The sequence below is a fragment of the Sphaerodactylus townsendi genome, linkage group LG03 (genome assembly GCF_021028975.2).
Source record: "Sphaerodactylus townsendi isolate TG3544 linkage group LG03, MPM_Stown_v2.3, whole genome shotgun sequence".
Taxonomy (NCBI): Eukaryota; Metazoa; Chordata; class Lepidosauria; order Squamata; family Sphaerodactylidae; genus Sphaerodactylus; species Sphaerodactylus townsendi.
The window spans coordinates 163,683,876-163,703,247 of record NC_059427.1 but is presented as its reverse complement, the minus strand read 5'-3'; the positions used below and the strand labels follow the sequence as shown (position 1 = coordinate 163,703,247).

The 19,372-nt window shown below is 48.1% G+C and overlaps 1 protein-coding gene across 4 annotated transcripts in view; it reads right to left on the bottom strand.

The window, feature by feature from the left end:
* MBD1 (methyl-CpG binding domain protein 1) overlaps window positions 1-17,912 on the bottom strand; it is a 123,488-nt gene extending 105,576 nt beyond the window's left edge. For all 4 annotated transcript variants that reach the window (XM_048487795.1, XM_048487804.1, XM_048487794.1 and 1 more), the window contains exon 1: window positions 17,740-17,912. The gene's annotated coding sequence lies outside the window, so the exon portion shown is untranslated. The remainder of the gene's footprint in view (window positions 1-17,739) is intronic.
* Window positions 17,913-19,372: the final 1,460 nt, after the last annotated feature.

Sequence of the window (19,372 nt, the reverse complement as noted above, 5' to 3'; positions counted from 1 at the left end):
CCAGCATGGCCAATTGGCCACGCTGGCAGAGGCTGATGGGAATTGTAGTCCATGAACATCTGGAGCACCATAGGTTGGCCACCCCAGTCCTAGGTTCAATCGCTGACATCTCCAGTTCGAAAAGAATCAGGTAGTCAGTGCCGTGAAAGACCTCTTCCCCAGAGACTGGAAACTTGAAGCTAGTCGAAGTATACACAACTGGCCTTGACAGACTAATTGGCTGACTCTGTAAGGAAGCTTCATATATATATAAACCTTTATTAGGCATAGAATCCATATAACAGCCAACATTGTCCAAACAAGTATCCCATACATGAGAACCATCGCAGGTAATCATTTAAAAGTTTCTATAAGGAACCTAGCTACAAAAGTTAAAAGCTCGGAGGTGGAATTGTTTAGTAGAAACGTAATCTTCCCCACAGCAGAGTATTCATTAAAGATTACAGGACAAAGAGCAAAAAGTCTGGTCCTAGATCCCTCATATTTGGGGCAGTCGAGCAATATATGTTCCATGGTTTGAATCGCTGAGATACAATGAGGACATCTTGCAGGTTGATTTTTTGGAACCTAAGGAAGCTTCATGAGTACATGTTCAGTTGTCCCCTTTTGTTCTAGCATGTCTCTTCTCCTCGGCTGTAACTAGAGACATGAAAAAAATTAGGGGAAAAACCTTTTTTGGTTGTTTGGTTTTCACTTTTTTTCCCAAGCTTCTGCTTCTTCCCTTGTGCATCAGGCAGGAATTATCTAGTAGTACAGCTTTTTTTTTCCAGGAGCAAGAAGCCCAAAAGCCCACAGGTGTTTCAGCAATTTAGCAAAACATTGGCCACAGCTATTATGAGTCTGTGGGCATTTTAAGTAGGAAAGGATAAATACATCCCGTTATATAACAGAGTCACTTGGAAAAGTGTGACTTCCTAGCTTACAGATTGCACTGTGGGGGGGGGGGGGAAGGAAGTTTAACTAAGGGGAGGAACACCATTTTAAGCCCATTGATGTAAATTGACTTATAATCTATTTAGGATCATACTGTCAATTAGAAAGCTATATCAAGCTTTGCCCAGTGACGGCTTTTGGAGTGGGGGGTAAACCATATACATGGTTGGGAGCAGCAGTGGTGCAGTAGGTTAAGAGCAGGTGGATTCTAATCTGGAGGAACTGGTTTTGATTCCCCACTCTGCCGCCTGAGCTGTGGAGGCTTATCTGGGGAATTCAGATTAGCTTGTGCACTCCATCACATGCCAGGTGGGTGATCTTGGGCTAGTCACAGCTTTTTGAAGCTCTCCCACCCAGCCCCTGTTTGTTGTGAGGGGGGAAGGGCAAGGAGATTGTAAGCCCCTTTGAATCTCCTGCAGGAGAGAAAGGGGGGGGGATATAAATCCAAACAACAACAACAACAACAACAACAACTCCTCCTCCCCTCCTCCTCCTTCTCTTCTTCCTCTTCTTAAAAAAGCCAGTTTCTTGCCTTTTGAAATATGCAGCAGTGTGATCCAATACTACTTCTGAAGAGTCACAACATAAAGAGGCGTTAAAACTGAAAGCAATTATTTTCTTTCCCAGTCTATATTGTTTACTATGTATTGATTACTATGCAGTAAAAAAACTTTGTTTACCCTACTACCTATTTTCAGGAAGGGTCATTTTAAAATCGGGGATATCAGCTTTTGTGTTTGATCTCTTCTTTTAAGTGACCATCTTACATTCGTGCCAATCTTTTGCATAGGCACAGTCTTACCGGTACTTTAGTTTCATATAAAATGCCACTTCGGAAGTCTGAAACAAGTCCCATTCCTCTGACGTTATCACTTCATTTCACTACTGCATGCAATTCTGGTTGCCTCTTCAGGCAGAAATTTCCTATTCCAACAGTTTGCAGTAATAACTGAAAATGCTAGAACCAGTGGTGGCGAACCTTTGGCACTCCAGATGTTATGGACTACAATTCCCACCAGCCCCTGACAGCATGGCCAATTGGCCATGCTGGCAGGGGCTGATGGGAATTGTAGTCCATAACATCTGGAGTGCCCTGCAACTTTCAAACTGTTCGCCATTCTCACAATCCAGAGATTCATAGCCCCATCTTGGGGGGGGGGGAAGCAAATCCACTGTTAGGAGCAGTGAGGGGTGTGTTGGTGGATTTGCCCTGGTGGAGGGGCAGATCCACCGGCAGCTGGCCACCACAGCTCTTTACTGGGGTGAGATGCAGTGCTGAACACTGGGCCAGCTTCCTTGTGCCCCCACTGCAATCCAGGGGTATGGCCAGGGGAGGAGAAGACGCTGGTTGGCTTCCAACCAGTCACTGCCCCTGTTGTGCCAGCAGGGAGGCTTGGGACATTGGCATAAGTGGCATAAGTCCATTAAGCCCAATGGGGGCTTTCCAGCGGCGGGGAGGCTCTTCTGGTTGTTTAGCCTCCCCACACCACCAGGAAGCCTCCTTGGGAATGGCGGATCAGCACAGTTACTGCGCTGTGTCCAGGCACTTGGCCTTTTGGATGGAGCTATAAGAAACCCAAACTGGCAAAGATATACATGGTTGGGTCAATTTTTTTACGTAGCAGTGTATGCAGCTGCAACGGCTACAGACAACGCAAGAAGCTCATTTTGAAAACTGAGCCTAAGAGGGGGAAGGCAGCCAAAAGAGCTACCAGGCAGCAATGATCTGGCCTGCTCAACAAGGAAGCAAATGGCTTGGATTCTTTTTCGCCAGATGTCTCTCACATTGAATCCAAAGGAAGACAGCAAGAGGATACAGGGCCATTTGTTTTTCCATAGCTTTCACTTTGAGGGAGGACAGGGGAGAGTCTGAACTACACCACCTCCATTTGACACATCAGTAGCAGTAGCCACAAAACAGCCCTGCTTGGCTGAACATATCCCAAATCATCATGGCTGAGTAGGGCTCAACCAAGGCACGAAAAGTGGGCAGCCTCAGACCTTGATCTCCACACACAGGCATCCTTCCATCTAAGCCAAAAATGAAACACTGCGCAGTTGACTGTGGACAATGAACACAAGATGTTCTGTCATCTGAAATATCAGGAAGGAGGGAGGGAGGGAGGGAGGGAGGGAGGGAGGGAGGGAGGGAGGGAGGGAGGAAGGGTGGCAGGAAGGGAGGGAGGGAGGCAGGAAGGAGGGAGGGAAGGAAGGCAGGAAGGCAGGAAGGCAGGAAGGAAGGAGGGAAGGAAGGAAGGAAGGAAGGAAGGAAGGAAGGAAGGAAGGAAGGAAGGAAGGAAGGAAGGAAGGAAGGAAGGAAGGAAGGAAGGAAGGTTGGTTTATCCTACAATTGCTGGATACATGTGTGCATCAAGGCAACTGCACTTCCTCATTTTTATCATGGTCCTGGGTTTAAAATTCATATTTACTGTAGTTAGGCAAAGTTGCCCACTGATGTTCAACATGAAACACAAAGGCGGAACAAAGGAAGGGAAGGAGAATTTCCGCTTCCATTCCAACCCAGGACCACTGATGTGGGATGGAACATTTTCCAATGCTACATTTTCCTGTGGAAAAAATTAAGTTCCGCACACATACGGTTTCCAGAGCTGCTGCAGTGCAAATCAATCACACAAAATGGGCTAAATGTCAATACGAAGCACGGGCAAACCCCAGTGCTTGCACACGGATCAATCTTATACACAGTATGTTGGCTGTTTGCTAGCATTATTTAAATCTGAGTCAGAAATCTTCCTCGGAAGACTTACAGCATTGTCCGAGATGAAATATTGGACAAGCATCATAAACAAAACAAAAAAGCCCACGTTTCATCAGGAGTTGATCATTTCTCATTATTTCTAAAAAGCAATGAGCTGAAGCTTTCTCATTTGCTGCTCTGAAGAAGCGCAGACCTTTTGGTACCCCGCTGCTTGATTGCCCCTCCAATCTGTGCTATGTCCTAACGCAAGATGCATGCTTGTATCATTCTGGAGACACTCCCTCACTTCCTGATTTTTAAAAACTGTGCAGCAGAGTACCTTGGAGGCAATCGTCCATCTAATCTCTCCCCAGTGCTGCGTGGAACATTGCAGAACCCTACGAAGTGGCTTATCAAAAGCCACCTGGGAGAGCTCTCCCTCCACCCGCAGGTGGCCCCTTACATAGTAGTAGCCACGCTGCCTTGACGCCTGCACCCGCGCAGAGCCTACAGAGAACGTTGCTTGGAGGTTTTCCCCTGCTGTCAACCAGAATTAAATTTTTGGTCAGCACTGATGACCCGTCTATTTTATTAGTCAATCCCTGGCAATAAGCAGGCATGCAACAAACGAGGCAATTTAATGAGCGTAGCTTTACCGTAATTGTAGTAGCCGAGTTAGCCTGCTGCAGCGAGAAAATACTAACAAAGTGTCACCCCAGCACAAGCTTCTGGGGACGAGAACGCAGTTCAGATTCAGTGAGTGGATCCTCCCTAGACAGATCTTTTAAGCAGAAGATACGAGATAAAAACAAGCTGGGTCAAGAAGTCATTAAATACAGGAAGGTGAAATGTAGTTATGTAAAATGTAAACCTAATCAATAATGCATTCACTAGTTACACTAAACCAGTTGTAACCTGTAAGAAATGGGGAGTCCAAAGTATTGCTAACATTGAGATTAAATGTAGTTTCAGAGAGTAGTCTTCTTGCAGTTATGGTTAGATTCAAGTCCAGTGGCATCTTAGAGACAAATAAGAGTATCCAGGCATATGCTTTTGACAGTCAAAGCTCCCTTTATCAGACAGCAAGATGAGTGGAGATCACTGTCCTTTTTATTCCAATCAGAAGGTGGAAAGGGTGCTGCAAAGAATGCTTGTAAGAGATGCAAAAGCAGAATGCCTATTGTAAGCAGTTTGATTAGAGCAGAGAGAAAATGCCTGGTGGTAGAGGTTAACGTGTTGAACTGGAATCTGGGAGATCCAGGTTCAAATCTGCGTAGTCCTGCATGGCAGGAGATTGGACTTGATGGCCCTTGTGGTCTCTTCCAGCTCTATAATTCTATGCCGTGAAAACTTTATGTGTGACACATTCTCAGCCTCAACCCCTGGCAAGTACTTGGATGGGAGACCTCCAAAGCATACCAGGGACGGGAAACAGGGGCAGGCAATGGTAAACCTCTGAATGGCTTGAAAACCCTATGGCATAGGTGTCAAACTTGCGGCCCTCCAGATGTTATGGACTACAGTTCCCATCATCCCCTGCCAGCATGATGCTGGCGGTAGCTGATAATAACAACTGTAGTCCATAACATCTGAAGAACTGGACAGTGTTGGACAACAAGTTTGACACCTAATATACTATAAGTGGGCTCCAAGCCTATGGATATAAATGTGCTACATTACAAAACAATATAAGATACACAAGCACGCTGTGGCACATGGGCGTTGGCCCAAAGCCAATTTATATTACCTATTAGTTACTTGTAAAGTATGCCAAATTGTTGGCTATTAGACTTATCAAACTATTATATCTCCATAACACATATTTTATATGTGTGTGTGTGTGTGTGTGTGTGTGTGTGTGTGTGTGTGTGTGTGTGTGTGTGTGTGTGTGTGTGTGTGTGTATGTGTTATGGAGATATAATAGTTTGATACGTCTAATAGACTTATCAAATAGCCAATATAGACTTATCAAATAGCCTATACACACACATACACACTAACAATAATAATAACAATAACACCTACCTACTCATACCTCTACACACATATATATACACATATATACATATATACATATTGGCTATTAATCAAACTATTATATCTCCATAACACATATTTATATATATATATATATATATATATATATAGAGAGAGAGAGAGAGAGAGAGAGAGAGAGAGAGAGAGAGAGAGAGAGAGAGAGAGAGATCTATATCCACTTTTCAATCCAATTCATGCAACACAATTTATTACAAGACAACCTTCTCTCAAGTCCATAATCATGTATTTGTCAAACCAACAATGTCCATAATCTTGTAGATATTATTGCATCAATGTCACCCGCTGTGACTGCGGTGAAAGTTCATAACAGTTATGTACGGAATCACCTGTTGAGGGTTCCTTATCAAGTGCATTAACGCTTCCCTTGAAAAAGGCAGATGTAAACGCGGTAATCAGTGTGAAGCGTTTGGAAGTATAACTGAGCGGATTGAAATACATACAACTGAAAATGATGAGAAGTTGACTGCCCTTGAATTGGGACGGTATTTATAAGTAGTTCAAGGCACCGATCCAGGATTTTCATTAATTGTTATGAGAGAAGGTTGTCTTGTAATAAATTGTGTTGCATGAATTGGATTGAAAAGTGGATATATATATCTCCATAACACATATTTTTATTGATAGACAGAGAGACAGAGAGACAGATAGATAGATAATATGTGTTATGGAGATATAATAGTTTGATAAGTCTAATAGCCAACAATTTGGCAACCCTATGGGGTCACCATAAGTCGCCTTTATTTGCCAGCAAGGAAAAAAAAAAAAGTGAGATAGGAATCTACTGTCTCTATTCAGCCCTGAAGGGAGTATTGTTCTGAACCAGTCATTTAACTCAAATTCATGAGCGTAGCTTCACCAAGTCCATTGTAATTTCCCCTTGAAAAGTCTTTGTTGGAGGACAATATGGGGACAAAGCCGGCATCTTGATTTGTTTCAGGATCTGGGTTGGGTTTGTAATCTCTTTCAAATATTTATTTCCCATTTTTCTCCCTTGCAGAACCCAGGGTTGCTTACAACATAAACATTATGTATGTTTACAGTGTTATATCATAAAATTCAACTAAAAAAAAACAAAAAAGAATTTAAAAAAATTATTAAAAAAAACACACAAGTAAATCGATATAAATCCCAGATTATAAACTCCAACTAAGGCCCCTTCCACACATGCTGAATAATGCACTTTCAACCACTTTGAAGCTGGATTTTACTGTGCGGAATAGCAAAATCAATTTTCAAACAATTGTGAAAGTGGATTGAATGTGCACTATTCTGCGTGTAAGGAAAGGGTCTAAGACTGCCAATAATAAAAGCTTAATCAATCAGAATGCAGTCTGGCTCCTAAAGATTGAGAGGCTCAGGCGCACCTCCCTGGGGAAGTTGTTCCATCATTGTGGGGTTACCATGGAAAAGGCCTTCCTGAAAGAACACTGAAAGAAGAATCTTCAACTGGTGAAACAGTGTTCCATTGTTACTAGGAAACTGTTTTAGGTTGTAAGGATGTCCGTAAGCAAAGGAAGAACTAGGTGAAAGAAAGACGTTTAGTTAGGATGGGCTGCAGATCACTGATACTGTATCTTGAGCGGGGAGTTGTTAAGTGACAACTACTGCTGTCCTGCTACCTCTTTTAGATGTACCTTGCAACTGGCCACTTCTGTGTACCAGCCTACTTGGGAACTGAAAAACAAAACGCTGAAGTATTGCACCAAAGTGTCCCAGCCTTAAACCCAGACGATGCGCAAGAAGCTTTAGTGAACCTAATTCTTCAACAGTTAATCTCATCCAAACAACAGCCTGCACCCATCTCTTGCGCCACTTGAATACCAACCACAACAGGTCTCTCATTGTGATGCCCATACTGACCCTCCCTTTTATAAAAAAGCTCTGATGGACATCAGAGTATTTGCAACCATCACTGTTTTACCAACATGGCCAAAGCCAGTAGAGACTGTATGGCAGAGGAATGCAGCCCAGGAAATACAGAAGTCAATAAAAGCAGTCCAAAGGTGCAGTGGGAAAGGAAAGATTTATAGCCCAATCCGGGGTGTGTGTGTATGTATGTGTGCCCATCCTGCCAGAGCAAGGGGCAAATGCATCAGTGGTGGGCAGACTTATCCTGGCAGGTGAGCACCACCGAACTCCACACCCAATCCAGAAGCTCTTGTCCCTGCCAGGCAAGCTGTCTGTCTGGGCTTGCCTCAGAGTCAGACAGATGCCATGTTTTTCATGATGTATCTCTGTTATCCCCAACAGGCGATTTTCGCATCGGGTGGGTGGGCTTCCCCTGCTTCTTTCTTGCCTGGATAACTGCGGTCTTACGGTTTTACCAGCAGCTTGCTGCTCTACTACCGTGTTTCCCCGAAAATGAACCAGGTGTTCTTATATTAATTTTTTTTGCTCCCAAAGATGCGCTATGTCTTATTTTCACGGGATGTCTTTATTTTTCTGTGTTCTGTTAAATTAGGGCATGCTTCCAAACAAAAAACTTTGCTACGCCTCTTTACTTTGAGAATGCCTTATATTTAGCGACTTCAGCAAAAGCAGTCCATTGGTTCTACACTTACCGTGAAGGGCCCTTCTCCTGTCAGGCTGACGTGGTAGCATCTTGGCTAGGTGATTCCCTTCCTTTGTCCACAGAGAGAGGCAGGATGTTGATTTTTCCACTTCCTGTAGACGCCCCTGGCCTCCATTTTGGTTCCCCAGAGGTCTATTGGACAAAAGCAGTCACTATTTCCTATGTGCCAGGGGGTAACAGAAAAGAATTCCAAAAACATGCCTCTAGAATTTCCCAAAACACAACTGCTTTATTTTCAAACACAACTCTTCTATTAAACATAGAAACTTTTATGTGCCATTTCTTGCTTTTTTTGGAGACTGACTGATCTTAGGGGCGGAAGCCAAGATGCCCATCGCCGCTTCCACATGGAGAAGGGCCCTTCGATGCAAGTGAACCAATGGACCGCTTCTCCTGGCTTAAGCGATAGGAGCATCTTGGCTGGGACCTCCCCCGAGCAGTGTCCACCATGAAACTTGGGTGGGGATGATCAGTCTCCGGAATATGTGCTCTAAGACTCTTGACCCAAAGGCACAAGCTTCCGCCGGCCGGGTAGATAGACTGGATCTTGTAATGTCTCCGGATGAAAGTTCCAGGCTGGAGGACAAGTGGTCATGTACCAACAGATGTCTTCCACCGGGCATCCTTGTCTTCTGAACGCCCGCGTTAGCTTAGCTGATTGCATCGTGGTGGAATGTGCTGTGATTCCCCTGTGGGATTGGTATAGTAATGCTGACCTGTCTTGGGCGCGGTAGTCTGCACCGCCTGATGGTGCTACTGATTGTTGCTCTTGGATCATACGTTGCCCCTGTTCAAGGCATGTCGCTGATGTTGATGAACAGACCCACCGGTTCTTCCTGGATAGGTTCTGTCCGTCTAATGAACTCCTTCAGGTACCAAGCATCTTCGCGTCCAGGCGTTACCACAAGCCATTGGTGACTTCCTTTGGATGAGAGATGGTTTGGGGAAGAAGGTGGGGATGATGATTCCTGTGTCTGATGTGGAAGGAGGAGTGAGCCCACCTTTGGCAGAAAAGGTGGGGGGTCCAATTCCAGAGACTGATCCTTCATCTTGTGAAATAAGCAAAGGTTGGGGTTGGTTTCGGATGGTGCCCCTGGGCACCGAAAACCCTGCGTGCAGATGTAACTGCCGCGACCAGGAAGAGGGTGGCGCCATCCCATTACCTGTATGCGTATATCACGCACTTCTGGGCTAAGCTGGAGAATTACCGATGGGCCTCGGCGGGTGGCTTGTTGAGGGCCCTGAAGTACCGTGGTTGAGCTTCAAGAGGGAAAAGCGGTGAAGAGTCGGTGGTTGCTGTTGCTGCACACCCTTTAAGAAGCCGGATGATGTCTGGGTGCCCTAGAAATCTGGTTGCCCTTGGAGCTTTTAGGCCGCTATATCGTCGTAGGTGGCTGCCACCTCGTCCTCTGGCGAAGAGGGTTGCACTCGAGGAGTCCCTTCTCATAGCCTGCTTGTAGGAACTGGAGAATCTGTGGAACTAGAGAAGGGTCTCACCCGGTCGATGTGGGCGGCTGTTTCTGGCCCATTTGACGGTGCTTTCCACGAGCAGTTGTGGAGATGTTGGTTGTGGACGCCGCCTTCTAGAGGCCAGTATGGTGTTCCGTGACCCTTGTCCTGAAATAGCCCTTTCGCGCTCTTCGAAAAGCCTGCCGCTCAAGCGCCAGGCGGTCAAGCATAAGAACCACTGGGGGGGTTGGGGTGGTGGGCGGTCCCCTGGGACAGCATGTCTGGGGACTTCATTGGGAATCTTGAGCAAGCGGGGCAATGGATAGTTGTAGAATTCGAAGAGAACCATAATTAGGTCGCCCCGCCACCACGGTGCCAACACCAAGTGATGATTTCTGCCCCTGTTCTGCCCCTCCTCAGTTTCTCTAAGCAGAAGTTTGGGGATGATTGGGACCGGAGGAAAGGCTACAGGAGAGCCCTCGGGCCAAAGAGGCGAGAATTCAGAGCATCTGTAGTTATCGCCTCGAGGGTAGTGTAGAACCTGGTCATGAAGGTTGGCAGCTGGTGGCTTTTCCCTGCTGCTAAGAAGATCCACCTCTGGCCTTCGAGAATGAAGTCGCGATCTGTTTGAAGATCTGGCGTGGTTGAGTTTCGCACTCTGCCTCGGAGATCTGTTATTAGAGCTGAGCCAATCTGGCCGTGTTTAGGCTTGCCTTGGATGTGTTCCCGCCTGTCAAAGGATTGTAGGTGGGTTCTCACCATGAGTCAGTATCACTTCTGTTTCTCGCCTCTCGGTGCAGTGCTGAGGATCTGGATCCTCCTTGATTGTTGATGTATGCCTTTGCTGTATTATTGTCCGGGTCCTCACCAGAACGCGTGTTTGTTCAGTAGCTCCTCCTGGAAGTGATTCCAGAGCCAGGCAGATTGCCCTGGTCTCTAAGATGTTGATGGGCAGTTATTGTCTCCATTGGTGCGCACCACTGACCTTTGTGCACATTTGCCTTGGCTGTAGGCCCCAGCCGCTGAGGCTGGCATCACGTCGAAGAGGGTGTACCCTGTCCTGGGGCAGGTAGATTCGCTTACTTGGGCGAAGGTTGGATGACTAGAGTCCACCATCTGAGGCTGTGCTTTGGCAGGTGACTGGGTCAGGGTAAGTGAGCTTTGGTCCTGTCTTTGCCATGATCAGCGACTGGTGTGGTCGCCAGGAACCTCTGTAAGCCGGTCTGGCGTGCATTCTGCCCCATTGGATCATGTCCATTGTGGATATGAACAATCCCATCAAGCTTCGCTTAGTTGGAGTAGGGGAGGCCCTGCTATTACCTTGAAGGCGACTCTGGTCAGCCGTTGTATCTTGCTGATCTTAAGCTGAAGGCATGAAGAGGGCCCGGACGTGTCTATCAATGTCCGCCTCCTGGAGTGTTCCAGTAATCCGTTGTGATGATGGGATAGAGGGAGCTTTCAGCCACAGGCTTTTATGAGGGAAGCCGCGTGTTTGGTCAGGGACTTCCTGGACTCTGTCGACCTCCACGCCGAGACCCGTATTTCTGAACTTCGGCCATCGAATCAAGATGTAAATTGAGGTAGGGATGGGCGATGTTATTCCCTCCCGTATCTGAGTCTCCATGATGGGGAAGCGAGGAGTGACCTTGGAGAACATTCGCTCAGCGGGCGCTAAGCTTAACCAAACGGGAGAGCTCCCGTATTGACAGGTGTGTTCCCCCGCTGTGAACCCGTATTAAGTACTATGCGTGTGTCTTGGAGTTGGATAAGGAATGTGGAGGGTAAGCCTCTGTGAGGTTCAGCTTATGGCGACGCCAGCTGAGTCCCTCGGTTGAAGGTTCTCCGTGATGGATCCGGAGAGTTTCCATTCTGAACCTGTACAAGCCAGCCAAGTGTGCTTGTTACGATGTATTTGAGGTTCAGGATAAGCGCCACCCCCACGTTTTCTTTGTACGGTGTGAAGAAGTGGGGAAAGTAGACTCCTAAGAATCTCTCCATAGATGGCACCTTGGTTCCCCATGGCTCTGATCTCCAGTGAAGGTGTTGGATGGCTTGTTCTTGTCCTTTGGAGTTTGTCCAGTCCTGGAAGTGGCGCTTGGAAAGAATCGCGAATGTCGTGGCTTTCATGCTTTTGCCAGCTCCAGGAGGTAACCGGCTCCTCGATCACCTCCCTTATCCCATCGGTCCTACGTGTTAAGCCCAATCCATGCATCTTAGCGAAAGTGAGACGAAACCCGAATCGAATGTCACTGGTGGTCAGCTGGCGTTCTTGGTCAGCCTCGGGCTTAAAGGGCGTACGGCCAGCCTTTGCCTCCAGCAGGGCGGCGAAAACCTGGGACGGAAGGAATTTTTACCGCTTGTTGTTGTTGCCGAAGTTGCCTTTGTTTCCGAAAGCGACTGGTGTTGAAATGATGATGTCCTCCGTGCCCATCTCTAGGGGCCGAGGCAGGAAGCCCGTTGGGTTCTGGAAGTGGTGTGTGATCTGCTTGAAGAGGAGGAAGAGCGAGTCCCCTCTGATGTATCTAGGTAGGGTCTTCCTGTTCTTGTCCTTTAGCTTCAACTAGAACGCTAGTCCAGCTTCCCCGCCCAAAAAAGTCTACATGTTTTCCGTGGAAGTCGTAGAAATTGGCCACCTCACCTGCTTTGGAGTGAAAGTTCGGCAGGCCCAGGGCTAGCAACCCGCGCGTGTGTCTCCACACGGGCCACCATTGCCAGTCGCGGAGCCACGGGTCACCACATCATCATGGCGTCGAAGGTGGAGCTCGGCTATAGGTAAAGATGTGTAGCAAAAGAGGACCTCTCAATGCGTTCCTCCCTGATCCCCTCAGTCCTCCGGAGGGATCATGTCCAGGAGCCTCCTTAGCCTACACAGTGATGGAGGCACGAAAGCAACAGTTGCTGATGGTGCCAAAATCTTGAGTGGCCTGGGCTACTTTCTCAAAAAGTCGTCTTTTCAGGAAGACGCGCCTATCTTGGCCGGTCCCATGGGGTCCTTCAGGGACCCTCCTCGCCCTTTTGTCACCAGCCCCCCCCTGACTGGAGAAAGTTGCAACGGGGCATCCCACCATCGGGTGTTCTGCAGCATGTGGTGGGCGTACTCAGGGTTGCATTACAAGTTTCTTGAAACTGGATGGGGAGCCCCCTATTGGAGCCTACAGATCCAACCATTCTCTGAGCGATTCTCCTTTCAAAATACTCTGGGAGTGGAAAAACCTCCTGAGGTTTTTTCCTGCCTTTAGGAAGATGTCCCCTGTTTCCCCCTGGGCAATCCCTCCCTTGATGGGCTTGGTGGAGGTCGGAGTTAGAGGCCTGGATCGGGTCCTTCTGCATCAGCTGCATCCTGCAGTTCCAGGGCAGAGATGGTCTTTGGCCATTAGTGCAGAGAGGTGTTCTTGTTTGAAAAAACCTCATAAAGCACTTCTTACTGGACTTCTATAAGGGGGGGTGTCCTCGGAATCGTAGAGAAATTTGATCCGACTGGATCCCAATTTCCCCTAAACTGTGGCTATTCCTCAGAGGTGTCTCCGGGATGGCCAGGGACTTCCTCTCTGCCCGCAGGGCTGAGGGACGGGATGGGGACCGGTGCCTCCGCTCCAAGTCTCTGGGGGGCAGGGGGGATCTTGGCTCCCTGCTCTCTTTAGCTGTGGCTTTCCCTCTGCCCCCCATGGAACCTTGTAGTCTCCTCCCTCATGGCCTTAGCCTCTCCTAAAGAAACCCATGAGTTCCCGGGTGCGGGAGAAGCTGCTCTCCAGGAGCCGAAAACCTACACATGTTCACAGGCAAAGGGGTTGACCCTGTCCCTCCAGGCGCAGAGGTTGCCCCTAATGTCCCTCCCCGATGGGAGGGTTGCTCTGCCCTCCCGGGAGGTAGCTCTGTTCCTCCTCAAGGGGCGGAGACTGCAACTTCCGTCCCCGCCCCTTCCCGGGTCTTGCCTGGTTTCTAGACGTGTTGTTCTGGCCGTCCTGTCACCGTCTCCCGGGCTTGGAAGCTGGTTATGCCTCTCTGGAGAGGGGTTCCTCGCCCAGCTCCGGTCCCTGCGCCGCCCTGCATGGTGCCGGGAATCACTGGCAGCTGACTGGATGCTCTGCAAGCGTGGCGGGAACTCCTCACTTGACGCCACGGTGCAGGAGGCAACGCCCGCCCGCTGACCCTACATGGAGTCGCTGGCGCTTCCTGGCCAGAGGCTGATCCCCCCGGCAGCTTCGCCCCGGGCGCCGACTTCTTCTGCCGCCGGGACCCGTGAATCCTGCCGCGCCGCCCGCCCGCCCGCCCGCGCCAAGCCTTCTGGAGGCTGCCGCCCTTCCGATGTTGTTACTTCCGAGCTCTTGCTGGTTCGAGGAGTTCTTCACAAGTGACCTGACTCCCCTGGCGGATGGCTGCCCTGCGTCCCCTCCGCCGCCCGATTTGTGGAGGGAGTCGAGGCGGGGAGTGTAAGACAGGGTGAGCCATCTAAGTGGCGGTCAGCCGGATGGGCTGAGGAAGAAATCAAGGAGGAAACTCCGGCGTTGGATGGAGAATCCCTTGCAATCCGGTGCAGCTGGAGCTTAAAGCGATCACGCTGCACCCAGCCCCTTCTTGTTGCCTACAACTTCTAATCTATATAAAAGCGCTTCAAATTCCCAAAGGAAAAAACCTCCAAACTGGCACAAAGCCAGTGAAAGAACCTACACTTTCGCAGAAGGCAGGAGAACTGCAGGGAACCAAAAATGGAAGCCAGGGCGTCACAGGAGGTGGAAAAAATCAACATCCTGCCTCTCTGGACAAAGGAAGGGAATCACCTAGCCAAGATGCCTCTAAATTAAGCCTCCAGGGAGAACCTCTACTGCACGTCTTTATTTACACTGCAGGACTGTGTTATATTAGGCCCAAACAGGGTAGGTGACTTATAGTTCAATTCTAAAGAGAGCTAACTCCAGTTTAATCATGTTCATTTCAGTGGGTTTGGACTGGAGTGACTTTGCATATGAGAGCCAGTGTGGTATAGGGGTTCAGAGTCTCTAATCTAGAGAACTGGGTTTGATTCCCCGCTTTTCCTCGTGAAGCCTGGGGGGTGACCTTGGGCTAATCCAGGGGTCTGCAACCTGCGGCTCTCCAGATGTTCATGAACTCACAATTCCCCAACTGGCCATGCTTTTCGGCAGGGCTGGTAGGAATGTTAGTTCATGAACTTCTGGAAAGTCGCGAGGGTTGCATGACCCCTGGGTCACGTTCTCAGAACTCTTCAAAGCCTCACCTAAGTCACAAAGCGTCTGTTGTGGGGAGGTGAAGAGGAAGTGATAGTAAGTCGCTTTAAGACTCCGTACAGGAGATAAAGACAATGTATAAGTCCAAACTCCTCTTCCTCAATGGTAAATAAAAGCATGGTATAAACCACCACCCCTAAAAAACTTGGGATAGCTTAACCTTGAAGGCTGTACTTTAACAATCTGCTTGAAGACAGTCTTCCTTAAGTGTGTACAGCTCATCTCAACCCACCATCTTCATCTACTTCCTTTCATCCATTTGTGGGGACAGCAGAGAGGGTTTGGCTCTTCAGCAACATGAGTAAGAGTTAAAAGCAGCCAGTTCAAGTAAAGAACGTTAAACAAGACAGATCATTATTAACTAAGCATAAATCTCAACATTGCCAAAGCATAGATATATTATCAGAACACAGCTAGATATATTGCAGACCACTAAAAAGTCACCAAAAGTGAATGACTGGACAGCATATGTATGGCAAAGGACTCAACAGTTAATTCCCAAGAATGGATATAAACACTGAACACCCTAACATCCTAGCTGACTGGTTACGTCAGCAGTGTGTTTCTTTCTAAATAAGTTTTGGATCTGTTTGGTTTACCTTCTTGCCCTTCAGTTACAAATCCAGGCTTCACTGGGGTTATATGGATTCTGTCTCTTTGACGCCTTTTAACCATATGCCTGGGAACCTCGTGCAATGGAGCAGATGAGAAGTTGGTGACAAGGAAAAGTCCCATGGTGTCTAGCTCCCCCCAAAAATCTGTCATAGTACCACATTCAAGTCCTCACACTCACAACTCCCAGTGACATGATTAAATGGTAGCTTTGCCAGCCAGCTTTAGAAACAGTAACAAACAACTACAGCACCATTATCTCTCAGAAACACTGAAAGTCTTTATCAGAGAACACCTCAGCCAGTAGCAGTGGAATTAACGATTTTCTTTCAGTCACCACAACCTAGCAACTGCTGCAAAAGTGCAAGAAAATGACTTTCTCCTAAAAAGCTAGTATCTGACTCACAAATAGGTGTTTATCGCTTGATGACTTCCAACAGGCCCTTTGCATGTTTTGTGGCCATCCAACATCAGAGACAGATGTTCCACCTCCTCAAATGCAGTGCTTTTCCACAGAGTTATTTAGGTGACAGAAAGGAATATTTCGTTGCCATGTGCATAGGCCGCACTCGTCTTCTCTATCCAAGATTACAATTTAATTGAGAAGCTGCAGCTGAATACGCAAACCAATTCCTTGGGACACGGAACAGCAGACATTTGCAGGCCCTTAGAGGAAGGCCAAAGCAAAAGCGCAACAAATAAAGCTATATGTGTAACGGCAGGTTCACACATGTCAAAGTAATATTATTTGGATAGAAAGAACATACATGCGATACAGCCAGAACTGAAGATAAGCAATTAATAGAAATACACCCAGGATAGAAATATATATACACACCCTGCCAAAAAAATAGAAATACACCCAAGATAGAAATCCACACACACCCCACCAACTAATAGAAATACACACGCACCCGCCAAAAAAACCCCACAGTTGTTGATTTCCCAATTATAGGATTGCCACCAGAACTACCTTTGTATTTTGCTTGCTTTTAAAATACAGCCTAGACCAGAGATGGCAAACCTTCTCTCAGAAGGTTGTGGTGGGTTTTCCGGGCTGTGTGGCTGTGGTCTGGTGGATCTTGTTCCTAACGTTTTGCCTGCATCTGTGGCTGGCATCTTCAGAGGTGTATCACAGCAGGAAGTCTGTTACACACTGTGCCCTAACACTCTTCCCTCTGTGATACATCTCTGAAGATGCCAGCCACAGATGCAAACAGTCAGGAACAAGATCCTGGATACAACCCTACAACCCGACTCCCCACCACAGCTCAGTTAATCGACCGTGAAAGCCTTCGACAATACTTCAGTCAAAAATTTAAAAAAATGCCTAACTTGACTTTGCTGGTGTATCACCCCCCTCCCAAACAAAAGAGAAACAATTTTTTACATATTCCTTTGTCTAATAAAAATACAGCCCAGTCGTGCCATGTATTGTATAAAGAAATGTCAAATATTTACAAAAAATGACTCAAACAGGGAGAGTAGTCATTGTTGGATGTTGGTGAATGCTGCCCTGTCACCCAAAATATCATGATTTGTCACCTTTGACACGTGACATAGGTTCACAATCACTGGCCTAGACAACCCTCCATACACATAATATACAAATAAAGTAGAAACATTATTTTATTCCACAGTGGAAAACAGTAAACCTCCTCTGGACCCCCGGCCCCAAAATCAAAGGCAGGCTCCATTCTTGCACACACACTCTTCGATCCTACTGGGAAGGAGCCAAACAGGAGTCTGGACCCGCCACAAAAACACAACAGAGAGGAGGGGCGGGACTTCTCGGCGGATGAACTAATTCTGCTGCATCCCCGCCAGTGGGAATGACCGGACACTCCAATGACACGCGACGCAGAAACGTGGCGCAGTGCTCCAATTGAGAGAGAAATGGCAAGATCGCGACAGGGGATCATGCAGAGAGGCAGTGGGGAACCTCTTGAGGGGAGAGGGGCGTGGCCCAGGCGGGGGGCTGAGCTTCCAGTGCACCTCAGTAGGCCGATATACTGACCTCGAGAGCTCCCTCTAAGGCCAGGGGGAGCCACACTGCCCTCCCACCCGCCCGCCCCGGTCAGGCTGGTTACTGGCAGCCACAAATGCCCCGAAGACGCCACGCCTCCTCCAGCTCTCCGCCCAGCTTTCCCGCGCCGCCCCCCGAGCCGCTTTACCTTCCTCAAGCGGGACGGAACCGGGATCAGGCCGCGACAAAGACGCTGCGCGTTCCGGCCTCCAGCCGACGCCGCGTCCCTTTCTCCGCCTCGGCGCCCAGAGAAGATGGGGGCAGACACCCCTCCTCCCGACACCGACGCTACCCGCCGGAAGCGGAAACGACTTCCAGGAGGCAGACACCTCCCTCTCTGCACGTGAGCAGCGGCTGGCGCGGCCCTTCCGGCAAAGAGTGCTGTTGACCGCGGCTTGGGAGCTGCGTGGTGCAAAGCTGGAAGGGCCCTAAGGAGTTTGCCTGTCTATGGGCAGGGAAGTTATTTTAAAAAATATATACATATATATTTTAATTTTCTCATTTATATAAAATATGAGAAATCTTGTCTCTCTGTGGGCAGGGAAGTTCTTTTTTTTAAATTTATTTTTATCATTTTTTCATTTTTTCATTTAGTATTTATATAAAATACTACTTGGGGCCAATATGCGGCGTTGCTGTGACGAAATTGTCCTCATCACAGTCCGCCTTACAGCAGATGTCCATGCAAGTCCAATGATCCGCAGCATAGCCTTTTGGGGTGGTCAAATGGAATCCCTCTTTCCCTTTTCAATTCACATTGTTATATGGTGCTGTCTTGTTTTTTTGGTATAAGGCAGGGGTAGGGAACCTGCGGCTCTCCAGATGTTCAGGAACTACAGATTTACATCATTTCACCATGGCCAATGGCTGATGGGAATTGTAGTTCCTGAACATCTGGAGAACCGCAGGTTCCCTACCCCTGGTATAAGGTAACCCTTTCCATTCCACAACGGAACTGTCCAGAGTGCAAATCCTGCTGTCCATGAGGCTGGTTGACATGCACAGTCCTGGCTTGGGTAAGGCAGAACGGGGCAAGGAGGCTATCCCAGTCAGGCAGCAGAGGCAGGGTGGTGAGGCGCTCAGATCTAGGCCAGCTCCCTGGGTTCTTAAAGGGCCATGTGCAAAAGAAGCGGAGCCGGTAGTGTAGGTTCGCCCCCACCCCGCGGATTTTCTTAGAAGAAAAAGGCAAACTCCAGCTCACCTTTAGTAAAAGAGAGCTGTGGCGAATATGGGTGAGGAAGTGGGTAAGTGGTGGTTGGATATGAGGGAGGGCAGAGTGAGGATGAGCTGGATGTGTATTGTGTGGTAGCAGTGGTTGAGGCACAGAGAGTGAAAGTTACCTGCGTGTGAGGGGGGGAACCCCATCTGATGTCTCACACGGCAAAGTGTGTATGTGTTTCACTTCCACTCATATTACCTACCAGTATTACCTGTTTACTGTTTTCACTGCTCATCTCTGCCCATCTGCACGAACATTCTAAGCCCTCAGGCCACAGACAGACAGGTTGCACGAACATTCTAATGGTGACAGTTAAACACAGCCAGCTTCGTGGCCTGGTGCGCTAGGAAAAAGACGTTTTACCTGGCTCAGGCCTGGACTTTCGGCGGTTTGAAGGTCCAATTACCTGCCCGCAACAGGGAAGAACGTCATGTGAAAATTTGGGGGCAATCCGTCCAGCCGTTTCGGCGTTAGGGAGTGACTAACAAAGTCACTGTTTAATGTATTGTCGAAGGCTTTCACGGCCAGAATCACTTGGGTGCTGTGTGGTTTCCGGGCTGTA